The sequence below is a fragment of the Prorops nasuta genome, unplaced genomic scaffold (genome assembly GCF_024137725.1).
Source record: "Prorops nasuta isolate Cenicafe-Biocafe unplaced genomic scaffold, Cenicafe_Pnas_1.2 PNAS00002, whole genome shotgun sequence".
Classification (NCBI taxonomy): domain Eukaryota; kingdom Metazoa; phylum Arthropoda; class Insecta; order Hymenoptera; family Bethylidae; genus Prorops; species Prorops nasuta.
In genome coordinates, this window is record NW_027116799.1 from 349,979 (window position 1) to 369,239 (window position 19,261).

The following is a 19,261-nucleotide window of genomic DNA, read 5'->3' on the forward strand; positions in this document are numbered from 1 at the left end:
TATGAAACAATAGATTATATAGAACATTTTCATGCATACCACGTTAATGAAAAATCTGAATACATATATATAGAATACATGCAGTTAATAAATCAGATACCATTTTTTGTAATTGAAGCAAGTAATGGAAATATGTATTTTTCAAACAGTAATAGATTAGTTACTTCGGCATTGTAATCGTTTAGGTTTTGATATATATTATTACTATAAGTTTGTTTAAATAAGCGAAAATAATTTTTTTAACAAAAAAAGAAAAATGTTTGACAAAATAGTTACTATGAAAATTGAAGTAATATTTTACTTTTGTTTTATTTGAATTTTTTTTTACGAAATTTATAAGGATAAAAGATTTAATGCAAGATTGTGTGTGTGTATTAAAATATAATTATATTTATGTTTTTATATTATATAATATATGTCTTTCTAACGTTTTTATGCAAAAATAAATATGCATTGATGGAAATTTCTTTCTAAAATAAATCGTATTTTTTTCTTCCTTAAAGAGATGAAAAAAGTGCAATATACTATATTGTGTTTATACGACATACTATTATAAAACATTAAATCGTGTTTTAACATTTCAACGAAGATATAAAATATGATGTAATATACATTATAACATGGCTCGCAAATTTGTGCACTTTTCAGTCTTTTACTATAAGTCTCTAATACGGATTCCTTATTAGTGATTGTAGTAAACAACTGATAAATGCAAACATTTTTGAGCCCTGCATTATAATAATAATATGTCGTATATGCAATATTATATTGCAATAAAAAACTGCAATGCAGAATTGTTAATAAATAATACTGCCCTAATATTGTTAATTCTACATTTCAAGTATTGCAAAAAAAAATTGCAATGGTAATTAACAATAACTTTTGTTAGATTTTTCAAAAATTTAGTATAGTAATAATTGCAATACTGTATTAGCAATATTGTTTAGTAATTTGATATAACAAAAACTATTGTGCACTTATTTAACAATAAAATATTGCAAAAATCTACTACAAAAAAAATACAATAAAATTAATATAAAAATCGCTGGTCCAAATAGAGCAACAATTTATTGCTAATTCAGCAACTTTATTGCCATTTTTTTTCTCCGTGCAATCACCCTCTAATTAGACTCATTGATTGTAACGCATGATCGAGCCTAAAAATCGTCGGTTTGCCTTCGCTTGTGCAAAGCTACGAAACATTCTCACCTGTTGCGTCGCAAAAATATCTCATTTCGTCCTTTGACGTACGACAATTCGATTTATAATCCCCTGGAAATCTTTTGGTAATTGCAGTACGTAGACACTCGCTCACTTTTCTCAACCAGTTAGCAGAGCTTCATCCCCGTGTTACAAAGTCCATTGCACGTCATATTGTGGTAATCGAATAGGAGAGTGAGCTCGAAGAGAGCTATAGAGCTTTCGATGAGGGGGGAAGGGAGGGGGGGGGAGTAAGTTTACGGACCACACCCCTTTCTTTAGGTAACAGCGAGCGCGAATTGGTAAGTTGGAAGCTGAGAACAGTTGTGGATCTCTCGTTAGGAGGTAAAAGGAAAAAGCTTGGTTAGGAGGGGTGGCGAAAGGTGACCACCCCCAAGACGTGCCCCTTTCGAGGTATCCTATCGGCACCCCGAGGTGATTCCGCCCCCAAAGCTCAGGCCACTCCCGCAATCATGCGCAGTTTCCACCCATCGGCCAATGAAAGCTCTCGAGCTTTCAGCCACCGCTCGGCAGCTTTCGTGCCGAGCCATCCCGACAAACACCACGTGCCACGCGACCGAGTTGCACGTGCGTTCGCGGAGCTTGCGGAGCTATCGGCGTAACGCGGGCTCTCGCAAGCGCTTATCCACACCTACCCTTCCTCCATTCAGCTTCGGCAAGAAAGAAAGAAAGAAATAACGACAATACTGCTGATCCTCGCTCACGAATATTTAGTGAAGATACGCGAGCTTTCAACAACTGCGCCCACAGTAAAAAGCATCTGGACAACGCCCGCCACTGAAAAAGCTCTAAATGCCATACGATTTTCAAAAATGTAAGTAAAGAGAAAGTTTTGTATGTGTATTTTTGTCGAGCTCATCGGTTTTAGGCCTCGAGGGGAGGGTGACATTTGGGATCGATAGAAACGGCTCCCCTTTAGCATGGGGTGGCCGGTATTCAACAGTTGGTCTTTCTTTTATCTTGCGAAGCTTGCGAGGCCCGAACCGATCGGCTCTGTCATCAAGGCCACCCCCGGCCCTAAAACCTCCTCTCTTCCTAACCAATCATGTAACTTTATTACACGAGTCTGTCCAAGTGCTTGGCTGCGGGGGTTGCGCCAGCCACTCTTTGCTTCTTAAAACTTCTCCCTGACAGGCATCATAAACTCACGATGATTATACTCCATTATCCTCGTCAATTTTTAACGATTCGTCAAAAATTTGGAACGCTACCGTATCGTTTTTAATTTCCCAGGGTATTAATTCAAGAGAGGGCTCTTTAAAGGTAAAAAAATAACTATAAAAGAACATAGGAATTTTTTCACTCGTAAAAGGGATGAGCTATTTTTCACGTGGGATCGTTCGAGCCAAAGGAAGAATCCGCGCGAGTAGTATAGGTGTGGCTGTGGGAGTAACATATTTATGTTGTGAACCGTCCGAGTGCGGGCGATAAATAGCAAAAACTGGAGTCGAGGGGTGTGAGGAATGAGGGGAGAGGGTTGGCGGTGGTAATGGAGGGGCAGTTTGGCAGAGTTAGGGGGTGGACGCGGAGGTGCAGAACGATTACGTTGGCCAAACCTCTCTTCACGGCTGGAAAACCACCCCGAACCCTTACCAGCCTCTCCGCTGGTCGAACAACCCTATTCGTTTGTTTCCATTTCGTGTGTGACTGAACTTGCACGTTCTCACGTATAGCTATGCCATTCCAATGTAGAATATTCGTCGAGCTAACGTGTGTCGCGTATACATTATCATATAGCTTCAGCTCTTATATGCAAGGACATATACACGATATAGACAAAAAATTGTAAAACTACCGCTACAACTTATAATTTTATCCATCCTAATCTAGAGCCTGAACATTCTTTACGTCACACTGCTTCACCAAAGCTACGTGGCAGAAAAGAGCTACGAAAACTATAGGAATGTCGTTTAATGTTTCTGCAAATGCTGCGAGGAAAAATAAAATCTGAAATTCTTTAAATTCTCTTTGCAGAATTTCGAGAATGAGATTGTCTATGGAGTGGGAACATTCGTACGTGGTGATGGAAAAATTTTCGAGCGAGGCGGCGATGAAGATAATGATTTATGAATTATATTTGAAGAGGGGGTAAGATTCATTGTGGTGCGGGAGATATGTAGTATGATTAGATTTTCGGAATGGCTGACACGCGTTATGCATCCAATCGATTCCGAATGCATCGGGTATATTGAGTCGCTCGGGCCGATCGCCTGATGGAACATGGTATGCACAAGGGTACTAGACTCAGGATTTTACGCATACTAGAGGGTATCCGTGCACCCTTCACCACCCCCCTTCGACCCTAATCAGATATCACGTCGAGACATTCAGTGCATAACGGACTGGGGGATGCACAATATTAGATTACTCTACGGCCAAGTCTGAAACCAAATCCGATTATCCAAATTCATTCATTCGATTATAAAACTGTTCTTCGGGGTCCATTCCTCCATAAAAAAAAAATTACATCCACTCGATATCTTCCACGGATATACTATACCAATCTCTCGCTTAGCAAACAATTCAGTATTTTTTACTACTTGCGAATAATAAAAGTGAAATTATTCTATTAAATTTCTACCTGAAATTACCTATTGTATTTTTTCATCCCCACTTGATAATAGTTTATCGATCCTTCCCTTTTCCCTTGTATGCGGATACCAGATAAATTGCCGATAGGTAACATTTTCCATCGACCATTTTATTTTCGGGAAACAATGCGTTGTTGTAATTTCGCGTTTGATTGTTGAGGGAATATGGGTGATTATCCTATTGCAGATTAAATTTTATTCGAGCAATGAAGCTGAGTGTATTTCTGAGGGGCGGATGGAGGGGGTGAAAATGAAGCTTCGCTAATGATATGCGTATACTGTCGGTGCATTATGCTTGCAGTGTCTTGGTACGATATCTGTAAGATGTGTGTGATAAGAGAAGGGTGGAAAGTGGGAGGGGAGGGGGAGGGAGGGGCGAGAATGGTAGCAATGAGGCTGAGAGTTTGCGGCTGGATGCCAGTGTAACCATGCCTGTGTTCCTCGCTTACTTGTCAGGCTGAATCGGTAGAATCCGAGCAATGCGGCTTCAAGAGTTGGCGTCGGCGCTGAGGATGTGCCCCAGGATGCGCCAGACCCGTTGCAAGCCTCGACGCCCGATTGGCCCCGGCTCGCCCGTCCTCAAAACTACGTGTACCCGCCTGCGACGACGTACTCTCTCACGTCCGGATTAACCATCCTTATCTCCTCAGACGCTACCCACCTGCTTTACACGCTAGAAAAAACAAGCCCAACTAACGCCAACTTCTCGCGCAACCCGTCACTCTCATCTGTCACTTCAACCTAGCTTCGCTATTTTCTCAAGAAAAAATTAATTTATTTGAAAATTCGATACTAAATTATAACAAGAATCATCGATATATTTTATTTCTATTTTTCCATTCAATTCAAATTTCTGCCCAAGAGGTATTCCAGTATTTTGTTATGTTTTTTGCTTCTCGGCAAACCAATTCAAATTTTATTGGAGAGCATTTCGCATTAGTTTTGCAAATGAATACCGCGAGACTTAACGTTCCATGTGTGTTCCATCGCTTTAGCCGCGTCCGTGGGGGTCAGAAAAAACGTCGCTGGGGATGCTAGGGGGATGAAATCGAAACGAAATTCCCCCCGGGAGCTCGCATCTCGCGCATTCCGCAACGAGATTGCGCAAAAATCGGGTAAAACAAACACAACTAATTTAACTGCTTTCGAACAATTAATCCGAAGCATTTAATTTAATTGCGCCACAGTAGCCATAGGGTAACTTGGACGCAAAACCCGGAATTTTCGGCTCGACGTGGTGCCACGAATTCTTTCACTGCTGGAAATAAAACGCGCGCGAATTTGCTTTCTTCCTATCTCCCTCTATTCCGGTCCTTCCCAACGTTACACGTTACTCCTGGATAGCCTATACCGACGTATTTATATTATTGTCGACGAATTTGACAGTCAAATTAACCGTTTAATTTAAAAATTATTTATTTCTGCCGTGGAAAATTTTATAAGCATCCGCGCGACAATCGTGTTTCACGAGGGTGAAAAAGTCTCTATTTGGTCGCCTGAACGCGAGATTCGAGTAGAAAAAGTCCAGAGTTATCCGAAAGACTGATTTGCGGTGAGCGTATAATTTATGCAATGCCTGCAGGATAATTTACTGCGGCGGGTGATTAAAAAGGGAATGGTGAATTTTTTCGGAGCGATTATTGGGGAGGGGAGTAATTAAATAGGAAAGGTCGAGTAAATCAGAGAAAGGTTGGATGCACGCTAGTCCAGGGGATTATACCCAGAGGGTCGGTTGCCCCCGGACGACTCGCTAATTTTTCAAACGGCCGCCATAATGGTGCTGGCTAATTACTGATTTTTATCAAGTCACCGGTGGAGAGGGGACATCAGATCCACCATAGGAGAGATCATTCTGCCACAGGTCCTATATATATATAGCTGGGCCAGCAACTCGTTGTAATCACTAAGACTCCACGCTGTAACAATCCGCAAGCAAACACTATCCCTATTGATATATATGTGCACACGAAAAATTTCATCCTTTGGGATACCTTGGCTTTCAGGTTTACCTAAAAAATGCAAAATCTCTCAATCAATAAAATTTTCACATTTTTCAACGATCATCCACTTCATATTTCACATTGCGGAAAATATTGTAGCAAATATTTGCTCGAAAAGAGCAGCGATATTGAATTTCGTAAAGATTAATTAGGATACGAAGGGTTTGTTTGTAGGAATGGATCAAGTTGGCCAAGATATGGTATGGATGATGGATAAATTTGACGAGGAGAGACGAGGGTGGGAAAGATCGCGGACTTCTTATCAGCTATTGGACGACTTCAAGTTGCATATACGAAGGTATTTCCGCTCTAGGTGGATAGAGGCAACTACCCCGAAACACCTATATATACTTAACGTAACCCATGTAAGCTCACGCTAGAACAAATTTACCCCTCCAGTCCCGCCGGGCAAGCATCCCCTCGGCTATCCGTCCCTTCTCATCCCTAATTCTCCCTCGGAACACCGATGTTATGAAGTTGTGTTGAACTTTTCGCGAGCATAGTTTGCGGAACGCCCCCCGGGTGACTGCAAGAGCTTACTTGGCTCATGACATATATCTACGAAGCTCCGAAAACGACCAGAAGCCGAAGAACTTGGCCAGAATTTCACTGGCAAACGAAAAATTATGTCAGCCCTTATCCTGCCGAGCGCAGGGCCGAATCTCGTAAAATCGTCGAACCCCCAACCTGTTGCAGCTATTTATCTCGCGTTTTAAAAGGGCCAACTTTTTTCTACCCCATTGCTCGCCACGGAGCTATAATGCATATCGCAAACTTACGAAGGTGCAAAGAAATGCTTTTGTTTGATCAGTCGAGCGCTTTAATAAAACGCTAATAATAACGTTAATTACTCGCTCTTGGCGAGCCCCGCCTGCAAGTCTCGTATAATTCGGACGCTTTGAAGTTGCCCGACGTTCGAGCTTTTTTGCCTCGCGCGGGCAAGAATACGCGCTCACCGGCACAAATACACACGCATGCACCTACCAACACGTGTGCAGAGTTTGAGTTGGCGCGTCTCGCGCGGTGGTTAAAGTGGCATATACGCGTTAGGAATTCTCGGCATGGCAGACTCGTATCCAAAACCGGCACGGCAGAAACTTACGGGCCAACTTTGAGGAGGGGGGAGGGTAACAACATTACAACGTTATTAGATTTACCGCAAGCACCTACCCCGAGGCACTCCTCTACATTACACACATACCCCGGTGCTCTCAAGTATATAAGTAACCTTAAGCACACCCCCATAGATCCACATGCAGCCACTCGCGCTATACCATTGAATTAGCTACCTTGTCACACAAGTGCCTTCCGTTTCCACTCGTACCACACGTATTTTACCAATTTTCTCATTATTTAACGCGTTTACTACGATTTTCCAAAGATAAACATTGCTTATATACATGCATGCATGCATATTCGTGGAGGAGAGGAGAGGAGCGAGTTGGTTTTCTCCTTTTGGAATCGACCAAGGGGTAGGTGGAAAGAGAAATTTCGCTACGGAGAGCTATTGAGTAGCTACCCTTAAGATAAGGGTGGCTTCGCCCCGTCCCTCATACGTTTCCGCTATCTCACGCTAAACGGTAGCGCTGCTCGTGGTCTCCCACGTAAAAGGGATGGCTCTGGCAGCTCGGTTCTACATAATACGCCGGCACATTACTGTCGAAAGCCCGTTAGATAAGCGGAATTTAGAACGTCGGGACAGAATTTTTGTACTAGCGCCGGAAGACACCTGAAAAATCGCCACTTTCGAACCTTGGCACAAATATGCGAAATGTGGAATATTTAAGATTGATGCAATAACGCACGTACGGAATATATTCTTATATATAAATAATTGCACGAAAAATCCGCGCTGTTCGTGTTATTGTTGTAGAAACTTTTGAGAAAGGCGTCCCCGGACAAAAGATCTGTGGGAAAAGTGATTTTCAGAGGAGGAAGATGAGGCCGGCGCAACAAAAGACCCTGCACATCTCGCCCCGACTCATTTAAGGCTAACTGTCCACAACGGGGGTGCAAACTACCCTTATCTGCGGGCGTTTATGCCCACGCCTTATCTAGCCAGGCCGAGACTGCCTCGTGCTTGCTTGCTAACAACTGCGTCTACCACCTCGTCGTCGGGCAACACTATAGACGTACGCTCGATCCAAAAGCACACACTCGGACTGAAACACGGTCTAATTTAAAGCACGACGAAGCCTCGACTATGCTATACACGTGGAATAAAATCAAACGATAAGGACTAAGTAGGGTATACGTGTAGTTTTAAAAAGTGAAAAAATAGTGGAATAAAGGAACGACCGGCGAGGGTGGAAATTCAATCGGGAATAGTTGCGGAGGGTAGCAATAAAGAAAATCGGAAAATGGGAGTTGCTTATCTGGACGCGCGTGAGGCGAACTCTACTCGCTTAAACTTCCCTTTCGCCGGAGGAAAAGTATAGGAGAGCGATGAAAGAACGTTACGGTGAAAACAAAGACATTACAGCCCTATCTAAGGGTTGTAAAATAAGCGCCGAACGATCGCGAGACGCCGCGGTAATAAATGAGATAAGTCCCGGTCGGATGGATTCCTGTGAAGCAAAGACATTATCCACGTGTTTTTTCTACCAGATTCAACCTCGCTTTTCTTTATGACCCGCATTTACGTATATATATATATACACAAATCAAAAACAAAATAATAATCGAGAGAGAGAGATATGACTATACGAGACCAGAGTGAATCTAACGTGATGCTTCAAGAGAATTCAATCAAGGATTTGACAAACATTTATTCGTTTTCCCCCTTTGATCCCGAATAATCCACTAGATCAACTAATGAAATTAATCACGATTTTCATTGCAGGTTGCTGAAATTATAAACGATTGAACTCGATTTTCCGGCGATTTTCCAGCTAGCCTCCATGGCTTGGGGTGGAGGAATAGGAATATATCGAACTAATTGGAAGTCTTAATGGCACTCGACGTAATAACGCTGTCGAGATCGGCGTGTGTGCATCATATCGAGCGGAATTTGCAACGGAGCACTTTCTCTCTCTCTCTCTCTCTCTCACACACACACACACACACTCTATAACGCGCGCTTTCTCGTTCCCCCATTGCCCACCCACTTGGCAATCGACACTCGAAACCACCCCGTGTTCTCGATAGCGAATCAACAAACGGGACTGATTTCAATTCATTCATTAATTCCGACTGATTTCGTTCCACAGTTGATTTCCGTTATATTTTCTCCCTACACTGCGGGAAAAAAACTTCGATCATACCCAACGTTATCAATTAACCCTCGGTTGGGCCGCAACGAAAGAATATTTACTAACGAATCGAGACCTATCGCTTTGTTTCGCGCAACTTGGAAAATTCCTCAGCACCGAGCGGATACTGGACTCTGCTGCCTCGATGTTTTTCATTTATCGCATTCCACAGCTCGATTGCTAATGCTATTCCATTATAAAGCCCTGTTTCTGCGGTAATTATTTGCTCGATAGCTTTGATATTAGACGAGCCATGCTATACGTACACATAATCAGAGAATCCAATTTCAATTTTAAATTAATCGTCTGGAATTTAATAGCTTATTTTTAATTACATCCCAAAGCATCAATTATTACGACACATAGTTTGAATCCCATTTCGTAATTAATATCCTTTCCCGTGTAAATATATATCCGTGATATTATATTCGTATGTTGAAAACGCGCAAGAAGCTAAATGTAGAGTATCGTTCGATAGTATATGTATATATACTATAGGTATACATGTATATAACACAGCTTGAAAGATTCTTATGCAATTTTTCAAGTAAAATCCAAGATGGTGCAGTTGGAGTAATTTCCGGCCAGAGTCGAATAAATCTGGCCAAATGTTTGAAGTTGGCCGGGAAAAGACAATTTTCTACCCCGATGGAAGTCGTCTGTTCGAGTGGAGGATGTGCATGTCTTATTGACATCCCGTGCTATGATTTAATATAAACTACACAAAGCTACCTTTTATAGGCAAATATATGAAATACTCTCGGTCCAAGCTGCTCCTTTAAAGACACAAGCTGCTCGAGCTGGGGGCCTTCGATTTCCTTCAACGGTCTATGAAACGCTCGTCCGTCGCTGCTGCCCTCGGGAATTCAAGCATAAGGACTTCCACTTTTATACCGACTTTTCTTCTCCTTTGAAAAATACCAATATCTTCCCCGGTATATACATACATCTCCGTGTGTGTCCAGCTGCATTCCATTCCCACAATTTTACAGCTATCCTCCATTCGCGCTCACTTTGCGATCTACATTCAATTGTTACTGCATGACAAACCATAAATCTTGCGATATTACCCGAACATTTTTTTATTACCACAACGACGCTCGGTAATTTAACAATAATTATAATTTCTCGACGTAGAATTATATATTTTTCCCAATAGAGAGAGAGAGAGAGAGAGAGATGGAAATACCGTATATATACTGCGGAGGATCAACTGTCTATTAGATGGTGGATGAAAGAGGATTTTTATCCACGTAATATCCGTTTTGGCTGGTCGACTTTGATCCTTTATTACATTTTTACAAGCGATTACATTGACCAGCCGCTGGCGATCCGACCTTATTTTCTCCTCCTCTCGCGACTATCTTCAAGTTCTCCTCCCCCCACCACGTCAGGCAGTAACAAAGTTCCTCGAGGAAGATATTGTTCTTGTTTGTAGCTGAGTTAACTCGAGTTCTGCGCCAGGCTCACTCGCTCCTAATTAGGTTTAAGGGATTATAGAATTGTTTCGCAAAGTCGATTACGAGATTGCGATCGCCGGAGGGTAAGCTCGTCCGCCGATTTCACGCAGCGACGCTTTTGGCTTATCGGAAAAAGCTATACGAACCCGCCGAAAAGTCACGAATCTGCCTCGATCCTTTCTAATAATACGAATATTCGACAAACTTATCCGTTTCTTCGATGAAATAATCGACAGCTGCAAAATTTGCAGCGCTATACGATTTTCCCCCTCAAATTTAATCCGCGATTCGGACCTGAGGATCTCGTTGGACATTGAAGCGATTATTTCGCGCTATCGCCGATCACCAGCAGAGACCTTTTAATAGAATTTCAAGTACCATTTTTAATTCAACCTAACGCAAGGCGCACTATCGTTTCATCCTCCGAAATTAGCATGGCACACACACAAAAGCTGGCTGGAAAAATAAAATAAAAAAACTAATAACAATTTGTAGGCAATGCTTGAAATCAACGCGCTCGCGTGCACGACTATCAACGGCTGCCCTGTACTTAACCTCGCCGTGCGCGGTCGATGCTATTGAAATTTGCGCGCTGACCCTTTGATGGCTAATTAAACTGGACAATTAACGAAATTTTTCCAGCCAGCCTGTATTTTTCCAGTGAAAAAATTTCATTACCGATCGGCTCAACAAAAACGACGAGAAATCCTAGAGCGAGAATGATCGGGATTAATTAAACAAAAAGTAACGGAAACATTGAGCGAACAAACGGAACAATAATAATAACAATAATGATGGAAAAGGGAAAAATTTTAATTGGAGTAGATAAAGCATTTATCTCGCAGCACGTATCGAACGATGTTAGGTTTAAAGTATTAAATATCAAAGTGGGATATTTGAATTAAACGTAGCGTGTCATTGCTGTGAAAATGCATCTGCTTTTGAAGGTAAGCCATTTAGTAATGGTAGCTGACGATTAACGAAAAAATATTCGCTTTCATGCGGCAGCCGTCAGCGCCACTCTTGACAAGGTGGTGGATTTGGCGCGCGGCAGGGGGGAGGAGGACCAAAGGGTGAAGAAGGGTTTGGACTCTGGCAATTTTAAACAGTCCCTCGTGACCGTATCCTGGAGAATAAAAGAGAGCGTGTACTAGAGAGAGAGAGAGAGAGAGAGAGACGGGAGAGGAGGAGGAGGGGGGGGGGGGGGGAGGGGGGTGGAGGGAGTTCAGCTAGTGAACGTGCAATGATTGATGCTGGAGCCACAAGCATAGGGGGGTTGAAGGGGGTTGAGGATCGGTACTGTGGGCTGGGGAAATTTAATTAACGTAAATGCCGCCACCACGGTAGGCGCTACACACCGTGTGTGGCAATCGCTCATATGCAACCCCCTAGCAGCACCCTTACCCACCCCCAGCCATCACGTGCGAGAACGGCCTGGTCAGCTAGGGTTATTAAACACCGGGAAAAGGGGTAAGAGTTGGCCGAGAATTTAGCCGGAAATTTCGATAGGATCACACTTGATGGATCTTGTCGATTGCATTTTCATTCGGCTGATATCGTTTACAGATAAATCTCCAGTATTTCTTCTTCTTCTATATATTAATTTCGAGTAATGCTCTCTTATCAATCTCGACCTGGCTAGTAATTTCTAGATATTTAATGAACGGGGTATATAGAAGGTGACACGTCGAGATTGACCTGGATGAGATAGCATTGAGGATGAATGAATGTGGAGTATTTTGGAATAATTAGATTTAGCCATGCAAACATAAAGGCTGATGATTCGATCTGATTGGAGAAATTGTATTTCTAACGGATATTCTTTCTCTCTCTCTCTCCAGATTTATACATCAATATACAACGTTAAATATATACTGTACAGTTTAAAAGAGAAAGAATTCGTGTTTATATTACTTTCGAGTATTGCTCTTATCAATTTCGACCTGCCTCTAGATATTTAATGAACGGGGTATAGGAGTCGACACGTCGAGATTGACCTGAATGAGATAGCATTGAGAATGAATGAATATAGAGTATTTTGGAATAATTATAGATTTTATGTAATTATAAAGGTTAACACAGTTTAATTGATTTAAAGAAATTGAATTTCCATCAATATTTTCTCTCTTTGTCCAGGACAACAGTGCGCCCATAAGTATATAACGTGCAGTATAAGTGGAGAGTTTAAAAGAGAGAGGGGACGCTTGCTTGCGCGGATATTGGAAAAGGTTTGTAATGGGCACGGCACGTGGTGCCCGGTGTACCCCCATTAAACCGATCGCACCCCGGATTGATTTTCAGCCTTTCGGCATTTGATCCAGCGAAACTTGGTTGTCGGCGTAATTCAATCGCGAGTGTCCGTTCGACTCCGCCGCAAATTGACCGAAACGACGAGTTGCCGGGGACAAAAAAAAAAGAGCCGGCCACCCTTCCGCGCTTCATCCCCACCCCAGCTTAACTTGATTATTCACGCTGACTGCTGCTCAATGCGCACTCCCATTTTGCCCAGGCCACGCGGATAAATTTATTCGTCTTTCGTTTTAATCAACGTCTAAACTCGATTTCGTCCCTTTGGAGAGAATGAAAAAATTCGCTCGCTCGGAAAATTCGCCAAATTTTTCCTTCGAATAAGATTCCAAACGATTCGACAGTTTTCGGACAAATGTGGAGCGGCTGCTACGGAGTAGGATGCATTGGTGCGCGGGATGCAGGCTCATAAGCCAGCAATACTAATTAGTCTGCATATATATAGGGCTGTGCACCGAAGACTCGAGGGTTGGTTGGCTAGCGAAACGGCCTGGGCGATGCGCGATGCGCCCCTTTATTAAATACCTTCGAAATTAAAATTATAATTGCATTCACTATCCCCCTCCCCCCACTTTCCTACACCCCCGTGCATATCCTTCTCTCGCGATAGTTTCCCCTGCATTATTGTGCATAATTCGCCGCGACCAAACGAATGGAATTCGTCACGTTCGATGGCTCATATAATCCTGTAAATACGCGAATATGGACCATTACGTCATAGCGCAAGATTTTGCAGACACGTGATTCGTCCTCCATTTGCATCAGCCATTAACGAAATCGTCCTTTCATCGACAATGCGTATAGCAAAGAAATTAATGTCAGAATTATATTATGATAAAAGAAGATACATCGTGTTGTTATATTATTATAATGTTATTTCAGAGAATTGCAAAGTGTCGATTATATATAGATAAAATGTGGATCGTGTATGGTATATAGTATATATATATATACGTTTCGGATTTCTCTGGTTGTACGACCAGGTCCATGCGTGTGTGGCTATTCTGGTGGGACGGGACGAGTTTGCGAAGGGATGGATTTGGATTTGAAGGACGGGGTTGGGAGGGGGTAGTTGAGCAATTAGCGAGCCGTCAGTGGCACAGTGGCTGATAGGGGTCATACAACCTCCACTACCTCTGCTGCCCCTACGCCGTATGCCTTACTCAGCTGGTGAGGTAACGGCTCGTGTTACCCCTAATTAGAATATCCACCACCCCCGCCTGTACCACTTATGCCGTTACTACTCGTTACTATCGGCACTTCAAAAGCGCTTTGCTACCTCGACAATAGCCTCCATCCAACCATTTCAAGCGATATATCGCTCACTGCTTCGAATCAATCGCTCCAGGAATTTTCATTCCGCATTACTGTCCTATAAACACTTGCAAAAACCACCAAATGTTATTGCAAGATCCACCGGCAGCCAATTGTTAATTTCTATCACTATAATGCCTGACCATAAACCGCCTATACTACTGACCTCCCTTCGCAAACATTTTTTTCCATATTTTTTCGCCGACAGATTTTTAATTGATCAAACGTGCGCGTGCAGAAAATCGATCGATATATAAAACCTAGCTGCAGGTCGTTGGCGAATTAATCGAGCATATAATCGATGTGCGCTTGTCGACATATATATATGTGTATACTACTGAATATACGCCGGTACACACACATATCAGTGCATCGAGGCTATTCGAGCGAGGGTCACCCTCGCGAACGAAGGCCTCTCCATCGTTAATCGACACAGTGCACTTGTAACGCTAATTTCTATCCCGAACGTAACTTATATGTCGAGCTGAAAGGACGCTACTGGAAAAAATTGAGCAAATCTCTGCGGAAAAATTACTTGCGAATTCGTTGCAACGATTTCTGACCGTACATACAAAGGACCTGCAACGTTCCATATCAATGAAACGTTCGAAATGGTGGAAAAGCGCCGGTGAATTTCTCCCTCGGACACCGTGGATTGTCGCGATTTATCAAGGATCCAGGAAAATGAATGATGGGTGGACTGGCACGTGAATCAACATTACGACAACATTACAATTGCCGGCAGACGTTCCGCGCTCTGTAAAGTATGGTCTGGCTGGGCTCACGGTTGTACGAATGGTGCCTATCGCTCGTTTGTAGAATGCCGCGGGCTGTACGCGCGATACTGGCTTTATTAGTTCGCAGTAATAAATCAAAGGACGGATCAATTTTGCTGCCTGATTTCTATACGGACCGAAATCATGCAGATACATGAGATACACTCACTCGTTCTTTCTTTGTCGTTTCTGGCTATTTGTTCCATCTCCTTCCGCGTTCGTCCCCCCTCCGACTGTAACTCTATATATATCTAGTATTTACCTATATCCATGCAGCACCCATCTGTTCATCTCGATACGATACTTCCGTCCCATTCTATCCTGGATATATACGCGTACATAGGAGTTTAAAAGAGATTCGGCCGATATTGCGACGTCATTGGTTGCTCCTAATTCTCCGGCGAGCACACCTGCCGGTGACAACAGGGAGAGCCAGAAATATCGAGCTGTTTTTGATACGCTGCATCCTTCGTGTCGCCTCTATTAATTTCTGCATTCAATCACGAAATATTGCCTCAGCTATATCTCCGCAATCCGTGCATCGACGTACTGCAGCGTATTATTGACTGGCAAATTTGGAATATTCGATATTTATGAAACGTCGTCAATTATTTTTCGAATTTTTAAGCAGACATTAGGCGGATTTCCCGCAGCACGTGCTCGCCGATAATATCGAGACACGATAGAAATTTTCATAAATTTTCGTCTACTCGTAATCGTTTCAATAATGAATTAGAAATTCGATTGATGTAAAATTCACAGACTTCTCAAATGATTATTATCGAAGATTAAAGCGGATTCGCTGTATATAGTTGATATTTTTCGTTCGCGGAGGGTATTTTGATCTTGGATCGATATAGAACAATTGGATCGACTGCTGTATATTGTACATGGTATTTTCATAGTGTATAAATTTTAATGAAACGTTGTGTAAGCGACTGGGATCTTTGTCAACTGTGCGAGGGATAGATAGAGATGCGAAGAGAGAATAGGGCGAGTATATATATATATATATATATACATGCAGCGTGCGATCGACGGGGGTAGATTTCATAATGAAAAATATTTTGCCGTTGAGAGATAAAGTAGAAACGGTGGAGTTGGCGGAAGCTCGATGGGAGACGCTTCGACGAGGCTACTTGACGGAAAAATAAAGTATAAACTTTTGCATGGTGAGTCGCTGAAATGTATAGAGTGTACGGGCGATTGGGTTTACGCGCAGAGGGCCTGTCACTTGGATGTTCCGATTCCGAAGGCCGAGTTGGAACAAAGCTCGGCAGAAAGAGTTTACCAAGCAGACCGGAAAGAGAGAGGAGAGCGGCTGGAAGGGAGGATAAAAAGAAAGAAAAATAAATCAACGGAGCGTAAAACAGGGTACGCGACGTAACTGGCCTCGGCGCGGCGTGGCGCGGCGTGGCGCGGCGCGGCGCTTCAAGGGGTTTTCGTGTTTTTTAAAGCTACGTACGTCAGATATATCGCGTATTATATTTCTCCGTTTCATTTGCGCGAGACGTAAAATTAATTAAACAGCTGATAGGAAGCCGGTGTATCGCTATGCCCTGGCAGCCCCCGCGGGCAAGGGTAGCGGAAAAAACAAACGTGTCCCTCTTTTGAAAGCAGCCTGAACGGCTGAGAGATTTTCAATTTGCGTGTATGGGTCAGGAGCGATTAACGTTACGCGCTCCGCCGTGTGGAATTCGTCAAAACGCGTATAGCTCCAGCTGTCGATATATACCTAAGAAAAACATGGAGCCATGCGCGTTTTTATCCCAGCCCGGCCGATCGATCGATAGAAATCCCACAAATATAACCATGCACCACCGTTCCTAGACCTTTTTTCTCTATATATCGATTTTAATCTCCACATCCTGGGAATCTCGTCAGGCACCGATCGCATCGCTTTGGCGAAATTTCCGAGGACTTGAACGCGCCGGCACAGTGGCGACGACTCGCTTGCTCAACACCTTTTAATGGGCGAACGGAGGAACGCGCTGGCGGATCTCGCCTCGCAAATTACATTTGCATAAATTCCTAGTCCCCGAGACAATTTGGACTCATAAACATAATTAATGGCTAAGCATTAATTCAGAGATTTTTCGCTGCTTTCGAACACATGCTACCGAGCTGTGCCAACTGTCTAGCAATTTAGCTAAATAATGACTAAACTTGCCTCGTGGACTGCGACGCATTACCAGCCGCGAATGAAACTTCATTGGTTGCGTGTTAAAGCGCAGGCTGCTGTGCTGCAGGGTCCGGTTGGCTTGACGCTTAAACCTACGGAATCCCCCTAATAAATATCTACTCGCCAATAAATCCACTTACCAGACGCTATATATATATATTCTCTATACCAATGGAATTTCTCCTTCTCCTATATATTATTACATGTCTGATGTAAAAAAAAAAGTAGCAGTTTTAAGTGTAACTGCGTAAACGAAGAAAGAAGCGATGGGATTTTGTCGAGACCCCCGGTAGAAAATGACGCTCTCGTTTCGACGGTTGAAATCGCCCCGTTTGGTGGTCCAAAACCGCGTGGTATAATGGGAAAATTTGCGTAAACGGCGAGGTCATTAAGCGGCCCTCTCTCGCGCGAATATGTGCCCCGACTGGAGAGACGGGGCAATAACTCGCGGTAATACCAACCTAACCGTGTACCCATGATTATAACGCTGCCAATTAGTCAAGCCGGCTTAGGATGGCACTCCTGCCCCGGGACAATCGCCCACGCAACCCTGCAGCTCCAACAAACTCGATACTCCGCGTTGTTTCCAACGTACGCCCTACCAATCCTATATATATATATATATATATATCCTTTTCTGTGCGTACCTTCAACAATCGCAATTCCATCTCCCTCAGAGCAGAAGGCTGGAACTCTACGAGAAAATTCATTATATCAATGTCCTGCAAATTTCCTCTTATAATTTAACAATAATTTTCTCTCTTTTCACACACGTCAGTGACTATGGCAATTTTCCTTGTACAGCAAGTATATAGTACGAGTAAAATTCTTGGTGGTCCGGCAATTTCAAACGGAAGCTGCGCCCCGCACATCCACTGGAAGATACTGATAATAAAAAATCGTGGGATATAAAATAATTCAAACAAATGCGATAGGAAGTGGGGAGGTAACGGAGCGATATATCCTGTCAGCTTATCCAGGACTGGTCATTCATAAACGAGGGAAAAAGTGACACTCTAACGGCTCGCTATCTGTAACGGTTAGGAAATAGAAGAGATTTGTTGGCGCCATTTAGCCGGCCAAGAGAGATTCATTCTGATGGACTTGATCATAAGGTGTTCCTTCGTTCCTTTCTATACTCTATTATATCTCGCCAACGATTTCTTCACCACACACATTGCAGGACGCCCGTGTCCACTCTGATCATTAATCCTGCAGGGATTCGACGGAAGATTACAGCGAATGATCGCGATAAATATAAATATAAAGGAAAATCAATGCTACAATATATACATCGTATATATATAGAAATGGAAGAAAATATACAAGATATTTCCGAGGGTCGAACCGGATTTGTCGAAAAAATTGGAAATGTTTTTGCTAAAAAGTGAGAAAGGATCATAATGATGCTACGGCGCGTCGTCGTGTCGAATCCTCGTGAGTTTCATATCGCGGGGCTGCAGGTATAGGCCATCAGTCGGGAGTCCCGTGGGTGTGATCACTGCTAACTAAACTTGTAAATCTCTCGTCCCGGTTCCAGGCTTTCCAGCCAACTGACCAGAACGCATTCTATCTTAGTCGAGACAACGGTCGGATCGCGCGCAGCCTCCCGCAAATGAACGCTCCTACGATGCGTTGTGCAACGTTTTACCAAGGAGGATGCGATTATCCCGTTGCTTGCGAGCCAATTAAAAAATCAACGTCCTTCCAAACAAATGTCCCATGCGTAAATTAATTCAGAATTTCGCGTATCGAGGAGGAAGCGTTAAGGGACTGTACATAGAGTCGAGACAGCTGGCGGCCGCGAGTTCTTGCCAGGCCATAAAGTTTCGTGTAGAAATCTTCGCGAGACGTAAAGGCAAGTTGGTATATCGTGTGGCATTAGAAAGAAAAGCTCGACAAACGAGAAGTTACGAGGTCCTTTTATGCCCTTCGCCTTGGCAGGCAGTCTCGCGTATTATGATGACTGATGTCTTAGTTAACCGTCTCGCGCGTAGTTAATGGCTACAGAACGGGAGAGAAAAAAAAACGGGCGAATCCGCGAGATACTACGAGCCACTTGTGCGTGCCTGCTAACAGAGCCATTTTTGCCCAGATATTGTGAGAGATGGTTATGGTGCAACGCGTGCCGCGGTGCCGTTGCCGGACTCGCCGACCAC

General features: G+C 43.2%; 1 protein-coding gene across 2 annotated transcripts in view; it reads left to right on the top strand.

Annotated features, from left to right (window-relative positions):
- The first annotated feature begins 1,762 nt into the window (after positions 1–1,762).
- The window catches only part of LOC136775335 (LIM domain only protein 3-like), a 62,832-nt gene continuing 45,333 nt past the window's right edge, over positions 1,763–19,261 (top strand). The window contains exons 1-2 of one of the 2 annotated variants that reach the window (XM_066730030.1): positions 1,763–2,035; positions 5,987–6,110. The gene's annotated coding sequence lies outside the window, so the exon portion shown is untranslated. The remainder of the gene's footprint in view (positions 2,036–5,986; positions 6,111–19,261) is intronic. The other variant, XM_066730022.1, reaches the window with a different exon arrangement.